At 35.9% G+C, this 20,950-nt stretch overlaps 1 protein-coding gene across 1 annotated transcript in view; it reads right to left on the bottom strand.

Moving 5' to 3' along the window:
• The window catches only part of MAGI2 (membrane associated guanylate kinase, WW and PDZ domain containing 2), a 1,332,916-nt gene that overhangs the window by 1,299,466 nt on the left and 12,500 nt on the right, over positions 1 to 20,950 (bottom strand). The gene's annotated exons all lie outside the window — the stretch shown is intronic.

The following is a 20,950-nucleotide window of genomic DNA, read 5'->3' on the forward strand; positions in this document are numbered from 1 at the left end:
AGAGAATAGCATAAAGTGCCCAACTTGTAGTCCATTTTGTCTGACTCAAACCACCAGTGGTCTTGTTGATAAAAACCAGATCTCCTATGAAACACTATGTGAAAAGGGTCAATAAATATCAGAGGAGATCTCTATAAGCTGGGCTAGTAATCAAAATTTCATGAAGGAAACGGATAGGAGTGAAAAATCAAAGTACCATCAGAATTAAAACAAGCAGAGTGAGATGATATTTAAAGCAAAAAGAGGAGGCATAACCAAAGGGGGCAATAAGACATAATTAACATTCAGGGGCAATGAACGGGCAGTTGTGACTCTAGTGCAGAGTGGGTTGCATGGATAGGCTTCCCTGGGGTTGGCATGTTCAGTACTCAAAGAAGTATAGGGAAATGCAGCTGTGAAAGGTCAGTAATAAGTTAGAGTGCCAGAAATACTAGAAGTCTGGAAGCTTTTGGAACCACAAATTAGAAATAAACCAGAAGTACAGGGTGCCAGACAAATCATAATTTAAGGGAAATTGCAATGTTGGATGGCTCAGTAGGGGTTCTATTATCTCATAAGTACCAATTGTCCAAGAGATATGTGAGGCTCCAAAAATCTTGGGGCAAATTACCCAAGGGACAGATGAATTGAGCCCAAAGATTTAGAAGGAATACTTGTTCAAAAGAGAGATACCAAAAAAAGGTAGCCTAGTGGGGAGGGTGTAATTACAAGAGTATATTCAAGTTGTGTGAAAAACAAGTTAGAAGCTATGCATGAATTGGAGCCAACAACTCTGAATGTCATTGAGAGCTGAGGAGTCTAATACAGAGTCTTGGAGCTACCTTGTCCGAGTCACATATGCTTAACCTGTTTTGTGGCATTATGCGTGTTTCAAATGGCAGCATTTACTGTTGTTTGCCTCATGACAACAGGTGGTAGCACAGCAATGAACCTGATACTGCAAAACCATTTTCTGATCTGGGTGTACTTTGACCAGTATATATGCACAGGTGAAAAGTGTTGCAAGACTCTAGTAACAAATATGTTCTGATAGGTTCACGAAGACAGGTACTGAGAGATATAATTAGAAAAGTAGGTTTAAGACAGACTGTAAATGCCTTGAATGAGTTTGGATATTTTGTTCTAGGAAATAGAAGGCAAAGGAGATTTTGAATTGGGAAGTACTCTGATAAATATTTTACTTTTAGGAAGATGAATATGGGAGCAGTGTGATTTATGAATTGAAGATAAAAAAAACAAAGGATACCAATTATGAAACTATTGTAATAATCTAGAAGTGAGGTAAGTAAGATTTGAATTATATCCTTCACAATAAGAATGCCAAGAGTTTTGGAATATTGTACTATGTGGAACAATGGTGGATTGAAGAGACAATAAGAAATTTCCTTATAATTAAAATGATGAGTCCTTATCCAGAGAGAGGTTGAAAAACAGACACAAATGGACACGTGTACATGCATGCATACACACATATGATAATACTATATGTACACTGGAATGGGCATTGCTTTAAATCATAGTAAGTATATCAATGTGTCACTCATGGTAGATGTAAAGTTTCAAATCTGTGATACTGGGTGATAGGTATAAAACTCCATCACTCATACCATATGCATTTTTATATATGTAGCAGATGTTTCTCTTTATTAAGTAAAAGTACAGCTTTTGACAAACCAAAGTCTTACACAATAATGCTGTATGTGCAAAATGATATACTATTTCAGAGAACACATCAAAATAAATTTAGACTTTAAACATTCTTTTGAAAATTTGTACTTCAGCTAACACAACAAATATTTAAGTAACCCAGTAACCAATCTGTGATGCTGACAACCCTGAGCCATCACCTAGTGGACTGTTTTTCTCTTATCTACCCATTCTTTTCATCAGCACATATATGCCCAGAAAAATGTCCCAGAAAGAGAGCAGTCTAACTGGCCCACATGGGACTCAAACCCTTCTTTCTAGTCTCATTAAAGCAATCTCTGCTCAACTGGACCCTAAATAAACCAGATTGTTTTCATAAATTAAGGTTAAGATGTTCCTTTTTTTTCCATTTTGGTACAGTAAGAAGTACTAATTTATTAAAGTTTAGTAAAGTTTTTAGTTTAGAAAATATAATCACCACAGTTGATAAACTACTAATACCAAAATACTAATTAATTACTTAGTAACAATTAATTAAACACTAATTAAATAATCAGTATAGGTGAAAATTAACTCTAAAAGAGTCAGATAATTTATATTGCTGGAATTGTGGGATATATCCCATCCAGATTAAAAAAAATAACTTGTAGCTTTATTACTGATATCTAGATAGTTGGACAGATAAATGCATTTAGGGTGTTTTTCAAAATATGCAGGAGATAATACAATACCTCAGCATAAGATTTTGAGCCCGGAACTTACAAGGCATTTTTAAATTTTTTCCATCCCATCACTGCTATTTCAACAGGTATTTACAATATGATTAATTAAAAAATGAATGCATTCAATCTGGTCCCTGACATGATATACTTTATAGTTATTTTGGAGATCTGAGGTCTAATAATATCAGTCATTTTTTGCTTTTTGTTATTTTTTGCTATTGTTTTTATTCTAATGGATCAAAAGTAACACCTATTTTTGAACGGTCAGACTTGGTTTTCATTTATGTAAAGCTGGGGACCAGAGAGAATTAATTTTTGATAGAGAAAATTAATTATTTGATTAAATATCAAATTTGAGACTTCAAAAAACTTCAATCAGAGCAGTACCACCATGATAGTTCTATCTGGTGTTTAAAATACTTCCATTAACAACAACGAAAGAAATCATGGGAGGTATCAGCTAACATATCTGACAGGAAGTTTTCATTATTATTAGCGATTGTCAGGATCCGGTGTAATCTGAAAAACCAGATGAACATTTGTGGCATTTTGCTTATCTTCTGCCTATCACATTATCTACTTATATAAGTGGTTCTATTTCATGGCAATACAGTTGTCCCCATACACAAAGTGGGCTCTAGTCTGAAGAATATGTTATAAAAGAAAGTTATACCATATACTATGAAAGACGTGTACTTGAAAACATTCACAACACAGACTAAAACATTTAGATAGTTTGAATGGCTATGTGCTTGAGTGCCAAAAGATAAAAGACACATGTTTTCACAACTAATAAGTAGGTGTGTCATTTATACATTTTCAATATGATGATTTCTATAATTTATGGCTTCTACACTAGTGTCCTCTTATTCTTATATTTCTATTTGAATTCACACAGCCTTTACTGAGATTCAAACTGATGGGAGTGTTTCATTGTTCCAAGCCTGGCCTATTTGTTTCCACTGCAGTACACAAGCCAGCTGTGCTCAAATGCAGTATCTGAAGAATGATGCTGAAGTACAAAGCAGCCTCACAGGACTAGTCATGCTAAAGGAAATAACTTCGGGCAATTCTGAAATAGTAACATAACTGCAATATTAGTCGGCGATGATATGCTAATAAATACTACATGACCCTGTAGGGAATAAAGTGGAATTATTTAAACCCATGTTCCACACTTCCAGCTCAATTCTATCACCCAAATTAGCTCCCTTTGTCCTTCCCTAAATAATTTCCTCTGTGCTTATCAGAGCAGAATATTTTGTTTTGTTTGGGTGTCCTAATCCAAAACCAAATCATGAGGTATGCTTTGAGGTGATCATATATATCAGATATATATTTAGCTACAAAATATTTTATATACTATTTCCCCAAAAAACAATTTGGATATTTTATGTGGTTAAATTATAACACACAATAAAAAAAAGCACAATAAAAAATGTAAACTATATGAGCAACAAACATGAAAAATGACAGAAATACACATTTGTTTCTATGATAGTAAAAAAGTAATAGTGATAAACTGAAGCCATCTTAAGCCTTTCACACTGACATAACACAATAAAACGAAGTTCAGCTGGATTCATGGCTTTGTACAATTTCAAACAGTAAGACGTAAATCGATAAACTTTGTTTTTTCTCTTTTTTTTTTTTTGTTTTGTTTTTTTAGGGGTTTTGTTCTGGCTTGCTTGATCTTATTTAGGAAGGTTTTTCTACTACAGATTTTGTTCAAGGGTAATAAGGCCAGATTCCCAGGATATAAAAATGCAGCCTGACTCTGTGAAGGCTCAATCAGAAATTAAACTTGGAACTACCCAATGGCAATAAATACAGAATGCCAAGGTAGATAGAGAAACCTGTATAAGGCTAAAACAAAAAGTAGGGTATTCTCAGCACACCGAATTTTTTTCTTCCATATCAGAGCCAACTTCTTATATATCAGGGAAGCTTTTAAAGTTTGACCTACTGTGATAAGTTTTTAAAAATATTGGAAAGATATAAATAGAAAAGAAAAAAAAGGTAGGTAAATAAATTCATAATGATGTGTTATACTGATATCAAATAAATTTTTTGGTTATAACTATAATCTCTCCCAACATTATAGTACTTTCTAGGAACCAAATATAAAGACATACATAAATATACATGTATTTCCACATTTTAGTAAGTATCTTCAGAAGTGTTTTGCTTCATGATTGTACATGACCAACAAGAAACTATATTATTGTAAAACAGATTATCACCTTCAATTTTTAATACTACTAGGAACTAGGCACTAAGATTTCTGTTTTGGGGATGAGGACACAGCCACTTAGAAGCAGTAAGTTATCCAACATCCAAACTCAGATCTGTCTGATTTCAAAATTTTCTTTTAGTTTCACAATATTAACTACTGAAATATACTTTATAAATTTTACCTGATCAGAAATAATTCCAAGATGTAATACTAAATCTCTGTTATGTGTACTGAGTGGAGGGTATAAATTAGTTATGGACATCATCTAAGAACAGCTTTTGTGGGGAGAAGAGCCTTTTAAGAAATAATTAGAAACATATTTAGATACATATGATTATACTATATACTTGATATTATTTCTTTCAATATCTATTTTGGATAATGCCATCATTGAAGATGACATCGCAGAGAAATGGAAAGAAGTTTTATTTTTAGTCACTCAATCAACCAATTCTGGTGCCTACCCTATCTTTAGACTTCCTGTTGGATAAATCACAGATATCCTTATAGTTTATGACTGCTTGATTTGGATTTCACTTGATCTTGAAAATATCATAAGTAATGCACATTATTATACAGAGGTACAAAGAAAGTAACAGTGTAGAATTAGGAGTTAGGAGAGGTGTCTATTTGGTTCAGATAATTATCTTCACCATGCATATTCATTTAACTATAATTTTTCAATCCCAACAAGCCATGTTCAAGGCATTGGGAATATCAACATAAAATACTGTTTTTCTTCAAGAAGTTACTCAGTTTGCACATTAAAGATATTCAATAAATCACAAAATATTAGAAATCACGTAATCCAGTGACCTATTTCCCATATAAAAAAATCTGAGGTCACATAATTAGTGGCAATATGCAGTAGAAATATAGAGTCTCCTTTCCCATAACAGAAATAATGGCACAATCACATAGCCTAGAATTATCAGGGAAGGAATTTTTAAATAATACTTTAAAATCTGGCTGGATCATGCAAATCATTTCATTCCTCATGCCACAGTCTCATATGATATAAAGTAAATATAATAACATTATATTTACATATTTATTTCTATTCATGCCTTCTGGAATTCTTGACTTTTTAAAATCCAGAATAAAGCAATATTTGCAACTAGGTGCAGACTAAGTTCTGGCTACTAGGATATAAACAGTAGGAGTCTTGTCCTCCCTTTCGGAAACTTTCACTAAAATATGGCCAAATGTGCCCCTTCTTTCTCTCATTTCTCCTACTATTTCAAATGTGCACGTGGTGGCTGGGTCACTAGGATTAGAACTACTCATGGGGATAGAAGAACCAAGAATTGGAACATTCTGGGTTCTAGATAAATATTAAGCTTCTACACCAGCCCCGAATAGCTGTGTGCAAGAGAAATCAACCTTAGTCAAAATTAACAGGTGTCTCTGGTACTTTCAAGCAAATAGAACACTAATGTCGTAAAGTCAAATATATATATTAGATTAGTCAAAATAGTATTGTAGAAAATGAGGTATATAAATATTTTTTGATTACATAACTGTAACTGCCTGAGACTAATCTTGTTTGAGTTATATGACTGGAAATTAACCTGATAACATTTGTTATAATCCTGTGTCCTGTGATGTCTGCTTGGGAACATGTTGACAAATCACACACAGACATGAGAGACAGAGAGAGAGAGAGAGAGAGAGAGAGAGAGAGAGAGGGAGAGAGAGAGAGAGAGAGAGAGGGAGAGAGAGAGAGGGAGAGGGAGAGAGAGAGAGAGAGAGAGAGAGAATACTACAGCCCTTGGATAAAGGCTCCAATGACTATTTGCCTCTCTGCACTATAAAAGCATTGTGCAGATTATTTAACAACAGCAACAAAAAGCTGCACCAGGAAACTCAGTGTTTGGACTTGAATGAAGGACACTGTATTGTTTTAAAGAAAGAATCTTTTCAAACAAACATACAAATGATTGTTTAATCTATTGTGTTTAACAGAATCTAACTGAATCTTTCTCAAAAACATTAAGCACTTTGTCTTGACCTCAAACTGAGAGTGGTTGTAGTTTTTGTTATGGAGCTGCCTGCTCAACTCCTGGTAACTATACTCTAAACTTCCACAATCATAGAACTCCAGTACGGGAAATATTGGGAATAAAATATGGGAATAAAATTATTATTCTCACAATATGGTTGACTGAACACTTTCCAAAGATGAATGCACAGATCATTAGATCAAAAACTCATGTTCTGGACTAAATAAAAATCTCCTTCCCATTTTCTTCCACCTCTCTTCTCTCTCCTCCCATGTTTCTCCTCATTCTCCTTGGCATCTTCATGGAAGAAATTCTCAGACCTGCCTAAAGGATTGTCACTGTAATCTATAACTATGACCTAAAGCAAAGATAAAAAATGATTTTCTTTCAGATAGAAATTATTAAACTAGGAAGGTTTTCATTTTCCCACAGCTTCCAACTATCTTCCCTCTTGAATTCAATAGAAGACTTCGGTTATTTATCTGTTAAACTGTACTTTTTTGAAAAATTACTGCATACGTAACTAGAATTGTCCAAGAAAATTGGGCATTTATATTCTATTTCCAGAAGTTTGTCAAACTAACCAGGGATGCACAATGTCAGAGAGCTGAACTCTTCACACTTTAGGTTTGAAACGAGTTCCCCTTAGAATTTACTCTTTGAAAAGAAATTATTTTTGAACTACATACCTAGACATTAAGGGAAATCCCAGTGCCCAGTGTATGTTAATTATATATAGTTTGGGTGGTGTTTTTTTTTTGTTTGTTTTTTTTGTTTTTTTTTTTTTTTACTTCTGGTGATTTTTATTTAACTCAGGAACTAGAAGGCAGAGCATGAAGTATAGCAAATGCATACACAAAATGCATCATCATCTTTTAATGGGAGCCAAAAGGAGTCCCCATTGACATTTTATTCAGTGCCCCTTCATGGGCTTTGTACGCAAAATGTTCTTCAATTTGCCCTGAAGTGGGGGAAAATGCAACAGTTAGGGTTCTGTCTCACACGTGCAGAGATTAGAGACAGCGTTTTAACATTTGATATTTATCTTGGGACCGACCTAATCAGATATTGTGCACTCTTGTTAACTAAATCTATGAACACCTGCTGGCAACTACATGCTTCATTTTCTTACCTAATTCTTCACAGAACTGCAAGGCGGTTCTTTCCCTTCCTTTGTAGCTCGTCTTCTTTGTTTATTGCTACTAACCAAGATTTAAAAGCTTTAAAGTTTATGTTATCTTATTTCTGAATTTCCTTAAGCCTTTAGCAATCTATGTGACCCTCTGTTACCAGAAACAAAGGGAACTAATCTTTTGAGAATGACTTGAAAACTACTGAGGACAGTAACTTCAGCTCATACCTACATTTCTCAAGACTATGCATTATGGTTACTATTTATTATTCACCTTTTCTAAACAACACATTACAGCAGTCTTTTCTAAAAGGATGCCCACAGTGGTAGCTCAGGTTCTGATTATATATTATATTAAATATAATATATACTATATTTTGAGAGAGAGAGAGAGAGAGAGAGACAGAGAGAGACAGAGAGAGAGAATGAGTGAGCAGGGAAGGGGCAGAGAGAGGGAGGGAGACAGAGAATCCCAAGCAGGTTCCGCACTGTCAGCATGCAGCCTGGCACAGGGCTCCAACCCATGAACTGCGAGATCATGAACTGAAATCAAGAGTCGAACACTTAGCCAACTGAGCCACCCAGGTGCCCTGTTAATGATATCTTAAGTTGCAAATGCAATAAATCTACTCTCCTCTACCTTGATTAGAACTGTCTTCCCATTTTCTCTGCTACTCAGATTACACAGTTGTGTTAAGTATTTTTGAAAATAAGGTAACTTTAGTTTGAATACCTCAATAGTTCTGGAGTTAGTTTTAATACCACACAAAAAAGAAAGATTTTACTTCCACCAAATTCCACTATCTTCTCATTTTAAGTCTTTATTATGGAAACATTAACAAATAAATATTGATATACTTTGTCATCTGACAGAAATGCATTCCACACAATATGGAATCTAAATTAGCAGTCTGAGAACACAAAAATTCATTCCTGTCTTGAAACAGATAACTTCTTTATTCAATAAACATTTATTGAGTACCTACTCTGTGAGGGCAATAATGAACAGGGTCATAAAGATATTTAAACTTAAATCCCCACACCTAATCACTCTATGGAGCAGTAGGTAGATGGTATACATATAAATAATGATTTTGCAAGGTGGTTCGCTATAAGTACCCTAAGACAGAAGCAAGTAAGAATAGAGGTTACGGGAGCCTGGGTGGCTCAGTTGGTTAAGCGTCTGACTTTGGCTCAGGTCATGATCTCACAGTTTGTGAGTTTGAGCCCCACATCAGCTCTGTGCTGACAGCTCAGAGCCTGGAGCTTGCTTTTGATTCTGTGTCTCCCCTTCTCTCTGCCCCTCCCATGCTCATGCTCTGTCTCTCTCTGTCAATAATAAAATAAACATTAAAAAAAAAGAATAAAGGTAACACTGCTTCTAATTAGAGCAATCAAATCATACAATAAGGAGGTGACATTAGAGCCAGGCAGAATTTTAGGAGGCAAAACTGACAGGACAATATTCTTGGCTGAGGAATGAACAAAAGGATGGAGACAAGTTGAACTAGTTCAGCATGCCTGAGATGCAGTGTATACATAGGATGATGGTATCAAATACATGTAGAAAGTTGTTGTTAGTGGGTAGTTTGGAATGTCAGGTGAAGCATTTAGAGTTTTTTCAATGGAAAAAAAAAAAGAGTAGAAGGAAGAATACAATGCTGAGTGCTGTTTTAGGCTGATTAACTTGGTAGTCATTTACTGCATGGGTTAGGCGGGGAAAGACTGTCAGCAGGAAACCAGATTAGAAGCTATGGCATTAGTACAGACATTAGAAATAAAGAAACACCTATAGAATGTTAAGAAAAAGCAGAGAACAAGGACAAGAAATACTACCAAGACTTACCTGACAGAATTAAACAAATTAAAGAGTCTGATAAAAGAAAAGGGAGGGCATGGATTTCCAGCTTTCTATTTCAAGTGAACTAGGGGTCAATGGTATCATTAGAAGAAACTGGAAAATCAGGCATAGCTTACAAACATGGAAATTAAGCTGACTCTTAGATTTTTAAAGAAAGAAGCATAGCATACATGTGGAAATATACAGAGAGCAATTGGAAAACATGGACCTGGATCCAGTCAGAGAGGACTGGATAAAAACTTGGCAGTTGTCAAATTGAAAATTTGGCAGGTCCGAGCATATGTCTGTATAAATTCACTAAGCTCAAATAGGCAAAGAAATCTGCCTTTATCATTCATAAACAAGCCTTTTCTTCAGGGGAAAATACAAATAATTTGAATATCTGTAGAAATAGACAGCTCAGATTAAAATGAAATCATACTTGTATAAACCATTCCATCTTGAAGCCATTCCACCTTAAATACATTACATAAATGCAGTGGCTTGTACTCTCTGTGACCACTGCCAAGAATTACCATCTTGTCATAGTGGTGTTTATTTGATAGTATCAAATGATTTATAATATTGTTTACTAACAGGCTGGCCTATCCTTATTCTTGGCAGGCTATAAATATACAAGGAGGGTAAAGAATGCCTAGATTTATCACTGAATGTCAAATTTTAAAATTTGAAATTAGTATAATCATCACCATCTTCACATTTCCTGTTGATCGAGGAATAGTCAGTAAAATCCTCCAAAACTGAGTGCTAAGCAAAATGAACATGGAAGTGAAAATACATCTGTATTTTCTACACATTTTTGCTAAATTATATTCAATGATAAATCAGCTAATATCCTACTGAAAATGCATAATTGCCATTGCTTCCATTTGCCCAAGTCACGTCCTTTGAAAAGCTTACTTTTAAGAACACATAAACATCCAGTTTTCTGTATTTTCCAATAGTTAATATTTAGATAACATTTTGGGTATGTTTTATATAAAGCCCTTATAAACATGCCTCACTTATCAGTTATGAAAATAATGTAAAAGTAGACTGTGTAGCTATATAAGAGAAGTGACCTGTTATAAGTTCTTCATATACCATACAAGTCTATGTAAATATCCCTTATACCAAATCCACTTCTGCAATGCTTCATAAATTAAGTATATATTTTTCCATCCACAAAAGTCATTCCTTACCTTTTTTATATAAAGATTTTATTTTTAAGTAATCTCTACAACCAATATGGGGCTCGAACTCACGACCCTAAGATCAAGAGTCCCACACTCCTCCAACTGAGCCAGCCAGGCACCCCGCTTTCCACTTTTTATTAAAAAAAGTTATTCAGCAGAACAGCTTTCAATCTATTTTATTGTGTTTGAATTAAATCAAATTGTTTCAATATATAATAAATCTTGAACATAAACATTGTACTATAAGCCTCATTGACAAGTCAATAAATGAAAAAGCAACGGTTTGATTTCTCTGTATTTCTTAGCAAAATTTACAATGTTGTCGAAAAAGATTTTCAGCTCCCTATCTTCTACAGAGTTGTGTGTTGTTTTTTTTGAAGTTAGCAACAAAGGCAAAATATAAGTTGGAGAAAATGGTTGTGTAAGTTTATCAGAGAATCATATTTTTCATATACATTAGAATTCTATATATTATAATTGACTTTTCTCTAATAATAGCAAGAATAATCTTATTGAATAAGATTGGTAGTCACAAAGTCTACCAAATGAAGAAGTTTTAGGAGTTAGCCTTAATGGTTATTTTCACATTTAATGACATTTTTGTTTTGCTATTTTGTTTTGTTGTTTCAAGTTTAATGCTTTTTTAAAAATAAGGGTTATAAATCAGTCTTCCGCCTTTAGTCATTTCTCTACTTCATAGTGGTAAAATAAGGCTTTGTAGAATTTTGTGTTAGCATTGGCAATTAGTACTATATGGAAACAAATGACAAAGAAGCAAGTGCACAAAGTCAGCACCCAATATGATGCCTTTGTCTCCCCTCGTGCTAAATTCTCAAATTTATATAAAAGCTTCACAGCAAATTTATTAGGATGAGTCAATTTTTTAGACGTTCTTATCAAATGCTTTGTGTCCTTGAGAATAGAGGAAGAACTGGGTTCTGGAGTGTGTGTGTGTGTGTGTGTGTGTGTGTGTGTGTGTGTGTGTGTGTGTGTTTTACCATAAAGTTACTGAAGAAACATGGAGGAAAAAAAGCAGCCTATGTGAACTAGTTTCTTGACTCCTACTCGGTTGTCATCCCACAATCTCAACATACAACTGTCTGGGGCCTCAGGCATGAATGACAAGAAAAGTACCTAACAGTTTCCAAAATCACCCAAGTATGTAATGGGGATCTAACTATAAATACTGTTCATACTGTAGGCAGTAACCCATATGTGCTTATAACCTCTACTTCTCTATATATCACGTGTGCAAGGAATATCACAGGAACTCAACAAACACAAGTCCATCTTCACTTTAGCTTCGGTAATAGAAAAGGACAATGGCTCAATCTATCAGGGGTAAGGAAATGGCATCTTTCATACTATGTCATAGTGTTAAACTGTGCCCTGAACAGACTTGGGTTTATGTCTGCAACACCGAGGAAGACCAAAATCAATATTAAATTGCTAACTCCAAATATTTAATAAATAGTTTCTGAGGTTAAATAAAGACTGATAAGCTTGAATGTTAGCTAGAGGGAATAGCCTATTCTTTTCTTTCCCTTTCTATATTTGCTTTTGCCAAACTTCACTCAGGCTGGAAATAATCATAATAATTGGAACCAGCAGAAGGAAATAGCTGATGCTGCTAGGCAAGATGAAATAAATCTGCAACTCAAGTAATACTAAATATAAGCTCCACATGAGCATAATAGAACAAAACACCTGAGATAAGACTGTACTTTGGAGCCAAATTCTCAAGTTTACATTTTACAAGTAGATACATTTTAGAAATGCACTATTTATAATGTATCAGGATGGTACTGAGTGTAAACAAATAGCAGATTTATGTCACTATAGCAGTAAGACTAAATAATTTCCCAGGGGGAAGAAAGAAGACAAATAAGAAATATTTGATTTCTGAGAAAAAAAAATTCATATAAAGCAATAATGCAATAAACTTTCAAGTTCGTAAAAAAAATATTTGTTTAAAAATTCAGAAAGCATAAAAACACTGTTAGGGGAATTTATATTCTTTGTCATTTGTAGAATTTGATACTCCTTCTCTTTTAACACAGTGCTATTGTAGTATTTTTATGGTTGCCAGTGGTGTATGCTATGCAGTACTGAGACAGCTGAATAAGAAATATTTTAACACTACTAAGATGCTTATGATTTCAGCATGAAAATTAGCAATTAAATTTGAAGTATTTGAACCATTCTAAGATGGGAAAAAATGAATGCCATTTCTATCAAAAACTCTGAAGCTTTGGAAAGGAAAACAGAACTGGAAAAGTAAAACATCTGAGTATTAGAACTGTCTGCTTTACAGTTGGAGGCACCTATGACGGGGATTGGTTCATTAATCCTCTAGACTCTGTCCTATTCTGTTTTAGCAACATGTAGAGCGGATAAAAGTTAGGCAGTCACTTAGGACTCAGTGACCTTGGGCAAGTTGAGTGACCTTGGGCAAGTTGAGTGACCTTGGGCAGGTAAGGACACTCTTTATGCTTCAGTTTCCTCACATTTAACTGGGATGATAAATATCACTTTTCCATGTAGAGTTCAATGTGAGCCTTAAATGAATGTAACTAAATGTGAGGTGGAACTTTTCCTGTTTTCCTGGAATGTAGCTAAAGCTTCAAAGCTAAGGACAATGGAAAAGAAGTTATCAGTCATATCCATGGTAAAGCCAGTCCAAAGATCATCAGTTCCAGTAGCCTAAATGAAAAGACTAAATATGTGAAAAGAGATCCACAACCAAAGATTCTTTGAAGGGAATCTTAGGGGACAATGAAGTATCATCTCAACTTCCCCCTTAGACTGCGCTACCTGCAAGGAAGTGGTCCCTCACAAGGGTCACAGAATAGTTGCTTGCTGAATTCTTCAAACAGTCATAGTTTCAAGTGTGCAGCCCAGAAGCAAAGTATGAGAGAATTCTGGGAACAACTGGAAAAGTTTTCCCATGAGCCTGAGGGTATTCATAAAGATAAGGACTTATGCCTACCTTTTGTCAGAGAATTCTGAAGGTGGGAGCTTGGGTGGAGCTGCCTATGATATTTGAACAAAAGAGATGCAGTTGCATTTCTGCAACAGGATGGGTCAAGGAAGACCGCATGAAGTTTTCCAAGGCCAAGTAGCTAACTCAAGCAGAAAGCCAGTGACAGCGCTCTGGAAAGGATTTTGCTCAAGGGGGCTGCCTGCTGGGCCTAGGGGACAGTAACACAAAGAACCTGGAAGGGTAGTGCAGTGGGCAGGAGCTGATGGCAGAATTACAAGTGGTCAGGTTTAGAGCACACTGCCACTGTCAGGACGTGCTGCAATCAACACGGTGGTGTATGCAAAAGGTAGTGAGGAATAAGAGTGTGTCTGAAGAAGATACAAATGTGATCCATGACAGAAAGACAGCATCTGGATGCCTGACATAAACAGGGCACATACGGGCAGATTTAAAAGAACTAAAGAAACAAGGCCTTTGTTCCTTTATTCATGTTCCTCCTCCTCCCTTGCCCTGACCTCTGAGGAGACAGAGTAGGTGGGGGGTTGGGAGAGGTGGAGCAAACAAAACAATGAAAGGGACCACACTAACCTCTCTCATTATTGGTTTCCAGAGTTCCTGGTCGACCTGAGCTCAAAAGATGATAGGGGAACCTTTCTGTTGGAAGCAATGTTAAAATTTAAATTGCAAACATACATTTTTTTATACCTGAAAATGAGACTATTCTGATATATTAAAACAAAACCAAACAAACAAACAAACAAAAAACAGTCATGAGGTGGGGTAAATGAGAAAAAATAATTATTTCTTGTTGATACTCTTTGAGCCCAACCTATTTAATAGTCACCAGAGACAGTACATACGACTGAAATGTTCTAAGAAGCCAAAACAACCTAGAGGTTTTTATTGTTAATACTGAATTTTTTTTTATTAAATTCAGCAATGTTTACATTGCAGGACTAAGTTGGACATGAACTTTTAAGTTTGACATTAATAACTGTAGGAAGTGCCACAGAAATACTTAACTTTAAAAAATAAGAAAATTAGTTGACTCACCCATCAACCAAATACATCAAGATATCAAATGCAACAAAGAAAAGGAAAAAATAAATATTCTTAGTACAAAAATGTGTACTGTGATTTTCCTTGACTGAATGAGCTCTTCTTTTTTTATGTTTATTTTTGAGCACATGTGCATGGGGTTGGTGTGGGGGGCAGTGAAAGAGGAAGACAGGATCCAAAGACAGCTCCAAGCTGATGGCAGAGAGCCCAAGGTGGGGCTCAAACTCAAGAACTGAAAGATCTTGACCTGGCCAAAGTCAGACACTTAACCGACTGAGCCACCCAAGCGCCCTGAGCTCTTATTTCTGATCACCCCATTTAAAGATATTTTGAAGTGGATGGCACATGAATGCCATTTATGACTAATTTACTATGAACTACTTAATCTACCACCTTTACATTTCCCTTAGTTCTCAAATAGAGCAATTTTCTCTCCTAAAACAGCCTGAAACAATTCTCATCTTAGATGAAAACCTCCCCTCTCGAGCAAAAGAGTCAATTTAATTCTCCCAACAAAGAAAATCTCTTACTCTAACTAAACTTCTAAGCTGTCTTTTGATACTGGAGGTCTATGGCAATGTCAGTCATTAGCAGCTAAACTCTCTTAGATGTTGATGGACAATGGACTCAGCAACCTGACTTTCTACAGGGCTCATACTATTTTGAATCAAGCAAGCATAGGTTGCACACTGCCAAACTATTTAATATATAACTTTTAAATTAAACAAAAACAGATTCCTTTCACAACCGTTTCAGTGTAAGAATAAAAATGTTACTCAATAAACTAGGAACATTTTGTAATTTAGATTAATTATAAGAATGTATTTCAGAACAAAACAGGGCATATTTTGGGGAAAAATAACACTTTAAGTGAAATGAGTCTCCTAATGGATGAGGTAGGTAGTGATCACACAGCCAAAAATCTACCACAACATAATAAAGAGTGCTGTAAGTATATTTAAAAAGAAATTATTTAAAATGATTTAAAATATTTTTCAAGGATATAACTGTAGGCTAAAATGGCTGTACTTACAATGTCTGTTAATTATGGATAGAGATTCCTAATGTGTGTGATAGTTAAATTTATGTGTCAACTTGACTGGTCCACCGGGTGCCTAGATGTTTGGTCAAATATTATTTTAGCTGTATCTGTGAGGGTATTTTTGGAAGAGATTAACATTCAAATAGTTAGGATGAGCAAAGAATATCACCCTCCCTAATGCAGGTGGGCCTCGTCCAATTAGGTGAAGGCTTGAATAGAGCAAAAAGCTGACCCTCTCCCAAGTAAGGGAGAATGCCTCCCGCCTGAACTGCCTTTGAAATGAGACACCAGTTTTTCCCTGCCTTTGGATTCAAACTGAAACACTGGCTCCTCTTGACTCTCAGGCCTGCTGGCCTTCAGACTAGAACTATACCATCAGCTCTCCTGGGTCATCAGTTAGCTGACTTACTGTGGATATACTGGGAATTGTCAGTTTTCATAATCACACGAGCCAATTCCTTATAATCAATCAATCTACCTCTCTCTAAGTCTCTCTCTCTCTCTCATACTCTCTCTCTCTATATGTGTGTGTGTGTGTGTGTGTGTGTGTGTGTGTGTGTGTGTAAATATATCCTGTTGGTTCTGTTTCTCCTGGGAACTCTGACTAATACAATGTGTTTCAAATAAATCAAGTATTACAGGGAAGGAGGACCTTTATCATTCATTCATTCATTCATTCATTCATTCATTCAACAAATGTTTCCAAAACATTCTGCATATTTTCAGGCATCAGTCCAGGTACTAAGGAAATAAATATGAATTAAATGCTATACCTACCTTTGATGAATTGTGCATCTAGTTCAAGTAACATATTTCACAACTTTATTGGAAAACCATTACAAAAATCACATTTTGTTGTGATATTAAGAATTACAAAAATATGGATCTAATTTTCACATACCAACTCTGGACAAATAAATGAACGTTGAGATGTTAGGATATATATGTCATTCTTTTAATTAACAAAATTATATAACAGTTACACAGTTATACAATTATACAAAGTTCAAAATATTTTATGTGTAATTTCTAGTATCTTTAACTAGAGAAGCTACCTATAAGAAAGAAGATAAAAATTTGAGTGTTCAAAAAGTTACATATCCCAACCATTACCATAGGAAATATTTGAATAATTTCACATGGCAGAGGAAGGTTATTAATTTCAAACATAGTTTCAATAAAGAATCTCTAGTATAATTTAGAGAAGAATTTGCATTTTCAGGGTCTACTCCAAATATAGTCTATAATACCACAGCAATGGTCAAAGAGCTTGGTCTCAAAATAGCACCTCACAGATTTTAAAAAGTGAGGCATTGTTTAGTTTCTGTGACCTTTGAATTGAGACTAAAAATATACAGTACATAAAGGCAGCACTGTTGAAGACAGAGTTCTCACTATTATTGTTTGCATCTGGTTTGCTAATAAAATAGAAACATTATCTGTAGTGCTTAACAGTGATACATTAACATTAAAAATCTGTATATGATAATTATCTTCAATGTGATTCATACTATGAAGAACCCAATTTAAGAGGATTGGTTTGTACATTGTTAAAGATCTATGGGGGCGCCTGGGTGGCTCAGTCGGTTGAGAGTCCGACTTCTGCTCAGGTCATGATCTCACACTTCGTGAGTTCGATCCCCACGTCAGGCTCTGTGCTGCCGACAGCTGGGAGCCTGGAGCCTACTTCAGATTCTGTGTGTCCCTCTCTGTCTGTCCCTTTCCCACTCACACTCTATCCCTCTCTGTCTCTAAAAAAATAAATAAGTGTTAAAACAAATTAAGATTTATGTCCCTCCTCCCCCCCATCCTAAGGTAGAAATACTAAGTAAAGAAGATGCCATGTGCAGGCCTATGAAATACAGGCATTCCTCAAATTCCTATTCTTGGTCCCTTCTCACCCAGCGCTCTTCTAAGAGCACCAAAGCTCCTTGAGAAGCTACTACTACCAAGTAGAAACAATGCCACTCAATTCTCCAATCTGCAATTCTAACAATTCTGTGAGCTCTAGACATACGTGACCAACAACCCTAATGTCATAAACATGCCATCATCTGCCTGCCAGGCACCCCAAACACATTATATTCTCAGGTATTCATTTTTCTCCACTCACTCTATTCTTTACATAATATCAACTGGAGCAAAATTAAATAAAATAAGCAAAATAAAATCTAGTAAAAATTTAAAAATAGGCCATTTTATAACTTAGTTTTGTTAACTCACTATCTCTAACTCCAATGACTAGTCTAAATTGTTTTAAGTAAAATATCAATGATTCATACCTCATGAATATAATCACATTACTTCTTCACTAAGAGCCAAAATGCACTGATAGTAGCATGGTGCTGCTTCTGCATTTGTCAAAGAGAGCAATTTTTAATTTCTAGAACAGCCTGAAGCCATTTCCCTTGTAGTTTAAATTTTAATCTCTGTAGCTAATGGCATCTTCATCTACTCCACAAAGCTATCCCAAGTCAGAAAGCTCAGAATTATCTTTGACTATTGTCTCCCCTTTACCACTATCTCCCATTCAATTGGAAATAAATTCTGATTCAACTGCCTTTAAAATATGTCTCAAGTTCATGTCCCTCCATTCCAACTACTGATACCAGACCTTAGGCCTTGTTCTGTTTCTTCTCCACCCAATACATAACTCAAGCCAAATTTCCCCCTTGCCCTGCCCCTGAAAACAACCACAACAACAACAACAACCACAACCACATTATGCTTCTCCATTTTTCAGACACCTTTCAGTGGCTTTACTCACCTAAAGAACAATGTCCAAACTCTTTAAGTTTAGGTTTGAGGCCTTTCCTGATAGGATTCCAAGTTTCCTTTCTGGAAAAAATTTTAGTTGCCACTAGGGGCACTCAGGTCCCCCTTTCTTTGGCCTCAATGACCTGTATTTTGTTCTCTGCACTGGAGGGTCACTTTTATCCTCTCTGACCTTTGGCCATGCTCTTCCTTCTGCTTTCTGCACCTCCCCTCCTGAAATCACACTCACACTTTAGGGCCAATGTCAAAGATCTTTTATGCTGTGAAGCACGCCCACGCCCAGCCATCTTCCATCTCTAGGCAGTAACACTTCCAACTGAACTGTGCTAACAGTTTTATAAAATATTTTCATGCATTATCTTCTTTAATTCTAACCACCCTAATGTAACATATGACTGAATCTGAAGGAAAGTTACCCCCAACCTTCCCATAAGGAAGTGAAAGCAATGAACTTGGGACTGGAATCCAATTCAGTCCTCTTACTCCAGGATCCACCCTCTTTATACGCTACTGCCCTGCTTCTTCTTTTCCCTTCTAATACTCTAAAAGCAATTTGTTTATTTCTGTATCATTCCATTAAAACTCAGTGTTTTAAGGCTGGGTTTGTACATAACTGCCTCTCCTGTTCTGTATTCTTGGATGGTAGGGTCTGACCCTTATTATTGTATTTATTTTATTTTTTAATGTTTATTCATTTTGAAAGAGAGAAATCATGAGAAGGGAAGGATCAGAGACAGGGAGAGGGAGAGGGAGAGGGAGAGGGAGAGGGAGAGAGAGAGAGAGAGAGAGAGAGAGAGAGAGAATCCCAACCAAGCTCCTCACTGCCAGCACAGAGCCTGATGCAAGGCTCTAACTCACTAACTGTGAGATCATGACCTGAGCTGAAAATAAGGGTCAGAGCCTTAACTGACTGAACCACCCAGGCACCCCTGGACCCTTATTATTTTAATGCCAGAACCTAGCTTTAGCATGACACAAAACAAAAATATAATGAATAATTATTTACTCAATTCATAAGTTAAAGGATCTTAATTTGCTAGAAGATTTTTATAATGGAATAAAATATATTTATGTGACAAACACAGAAATTCGATCATAACACAAACATGTACAACACTACCCCCTCTGGTTTTGTTTGTTTGTTTTTTTTTTTTGAGAGAGAGTGTGAGTTGGGGAGAGGGGCAGAGGGAGAGAGAAACAATCTTAAGCAAGCTCCATGCTCAGCACAGTCTGACGTGGGGCTCGATCCCATGATTCTGAGATCATGACCTAAACCAAAATCCAGTAAACCAACTGAGCCACCCAGATGCCCCACCCCTACCCATCTTAACCATGCATCCCCTACAGAGCAACTGCCTATCACCTTTTACTATATGTACACTTCTTGAAGGAGCAGGATGCACATGCTATTTCTATTTTCTTACCTCCTGTTCACTCTTCAACACTATGACATCTGGTTCTCCTGCTTCTTCCACTCCATGGAAATGACACTAAACAAACGTGACCTCCATTTTTGCCAAATACAATAGAACCATTACAGACATCATCTTTAACCATTTCTGCTGTGTCTACCAGTGCTGACCATTCACTCAACATTAAGACAGTCTGATAACAGTCTTAGGTTCTTTCCTGGGATCCCCTGACTTCTAAACCATAGATGCCACAGTATTTTTTTTTTTTTTGTCTTTTTGCCTTTACATTCTTTTGTCAGATGATCTCATGCTCCCTAATCTACACATTCAATCCCAACCACTCTTCCAAATTTAAGGCTGTAATAGTCAGATGCCTATTTGTTCCAGGTACCTCATATTAAATAGATCCCAAATGGAATTACCTTCTATCCACATTTACTCCCTGCCTCTAGTCTCTGTAATGATTGACACCAGTTAACAGAAACTAGAAAATCAACCAAGATAACCTCTTTCTTTATCCCTATCCAATCAGATACACTGACAATTTTACCATCTATATATATTTCTTGAATCAGTTCCCTTCTTTCCCACTCCTACCCTCATTGTTATGGTTCAAGACCTCAAAACCTCTCTTCTGGGTAAGTCTGTAGCCTCATAAATTGTCTTTCTGCCTGTATCTTCAACCTCCTTTAATTGGGTCTTTTGACTGACTGCATGTGCTCCATGAAATGTTGCCTACATTTCTCCTCACAGGGAAAACAATGGACAAATATGATCTTCTCAATCCTGTTCTTAAAACCTTTCAAACATAGAGAAGCAAATGAGCCATAGCGGTTAAGAGTATTGACTAGGTTTGAATCCTGGCTCTGCTAATTATTATGTGTCCTTGTATGAGTTTTTTAA

This window comes from Panthera leo, chromosome A2 (assembly GCF_018350215.1).
Source record: "Panthera leo isolate Ple1 chromosome A2, P.leo_Ple1_pat1.1, whole genome shotgun sequence".
Classification (NCBI taxonomy): Eukaryota; Metazoa; Chordata; class Mammalia; order Carnivora; family Felidae; genus Panthera; species Panthera leo.